This window comes from Schistocerca nitens, chromosome 8, assembly GCF_023898315.1.
Source record: "Schistocerca nitens isolate TAMUIC-IGC-003100 chromosome 8, iqSchNite1.1, whole genome shotgun sequence".
Taxonomy (NCBI): domain Eukaryota; kingdom Metazoa; phylum Arthropoda; class Insecta; order Orthoptera; family Acrididae; genus Schistocerca; species Schistocerca nitens.
This window is the reverse complement of record NC_064621.1, coordinates 430,089,358-430,091,197: the sequence shown is the minus strand read 5'-3', so window position 1 is coordinate 430,091,197 and position 1,840 is coordinate 430,089,358. Positions and strand designations below refer to the sequence as shown.

The 1,840-nt window shown below is 44.3% G+C and overlaps 1 pseudogene; it reads left to right on the top strand.

The window, feature by feature from the left end:
- The first annotated feature begins 389 nt into the window (after positions 1-389).
- On the top strand, positions 390-508 carry LOC126199938 (5S ribosomal RNA; annotated as a pseudogene).
- Positions 509-1,840: the final 1,332 nt, after the last annotated feature.

The following is a 1,840-nucleotide window of genomic DNA, read 5'->3' as shown; positions in this document are numbered from 1 at the left end:
GAGGCATCAAGGGATCACCAATTTAGTATTGGAGGGCAGCGTGGAGGGTAAAAATCGTAGGGGGAGACCAAGAGATGCATACACTAAGCAGATTCAGAAGGATGTAGGTTGCAGTAGGTACTGGGAGATGAAGAAGCTTGCACAGGATAGAGTAGCATGGAGAGCTGCATCAAACCAGTCTCAGGACTGAAGACCACAACAACAACAACATCTCTATCTTCCACGGATGTGGACATATCGACCACAAAGTCGATCGACCGAATCAGTTTCAAAGCCACAGAAAGGGTAGCAGTAAGTTCACAACAGTTCTGGCTCCTCGGTACAAATGTCTATTGATAACTTATGAAGTACTTTGACCTGGAAGTATCCAAGGCCAGGTCTGTGATTTAGCCAACGACCTTGTCGCAATGGTATCACCGGTTCCCATCAGATCACCGTAGTAAAGCGCTGTCGAGCTGAGCTAGCACTTGGATGGGTGACCTTGCGAGTCTGCCGAGTGCTGTTGGCAAGCGGGGTGCTCTCAGCCCTTCTGAGGCCAATTGAGAAGCTACTTGACTGAGAAGTAGCTGCTCCACTCACGAAAACAGACAACGGCAGGGAGAGCGGTGTGCTGACCACATGTCTCTCAGTATCCGCATCCAGTGACACCTATTGGCTAAGGATGACACCGCTGCGCCTTCAGAGACCTTTCCGGTTTGAGTGAAGTTTTAGGTTTGTAATTTATGAATAAAATCTAATGTGTTGATACACATTTCGATTTTTACATCTTTGTAGTGTTTCTCGGTTTTGCATGTTTTAACCCTTCTATCCCCATACCAACCCTGTTTAATCAATGTAGATTAAACGACATCCGCACTGATACGCCTGGCAATATGTGAGGGAGTCTAAATACTGTTTTGTCCTAATAAATCATACTGAAAATCGGCCGACACCGTCATCGGAAATTGTAGAAATACCCATTTGATTCAAAAGACACTTTGATATTCTGATTTAGGGCTTGTTTGACACCTTATGGGTGAGTGATGTTTCAAGACACCATAATTACAGAAGGCACCTCAGCTGAACATGGGCAGTTGTAGACAGCTCTAGAGCGTGCAGTAAAAGAAGCAGGCAAAAAGGAATACAAACGTCTCAAAAATGAGATCGACAGGAAGTGCAAAATAGCTAAGCAGGCATGGCTAGAGGACACATGTAATGATGTAGAGGATTATCTCACTAGGGATAAGATAGATACTGCCTACAGGAAAATTAAAGAGACCTTTGGAGAAAAGAGAGCAACTTGTATGAACATCAAGAGCTCAGATGGAAACCCAGTTCTAAGCAAAGAAGGGAAAGCAGAAAGGTGGAAGGAGTATGTAGAGGGTCTATACAAGGGCGATGTACTTGAGGACAATATTATGGAAATGGAAGAGGATGTAGAAATGGGAGATACGATACTGCGTGAAGAGTTTGGCGGAGCACTGAAAGACCTGAGTCGAAACAAGGCCCCCGGAGTAGACAACATTCCATTGGAACTACTGACGGCCTTGGGAGAGCCAGTCCTGACAAAACTCTACCATCTGGTGAGCAAGATGTATGAAACGGACGAAATTCCCTCAGACTTCAAGAAGAATGTAATAATTCCAATCCCAAAGAAAGCAGGTGTTGACAGATGTGAAAATTACCGAACAATCAGTTTGATAAGCCACAGCTGCAAAGTACTAACACGAATTCTTTACAGACGAATGGAAAAACTAGTAGAAACCGACCTCGGGGAAGATCAGTTTGGATTCCGTAGAAATACTGGAACACGTGAGGCAATACTGACCTTACGACTTATCTTAGAAGACAGATTAAGGAA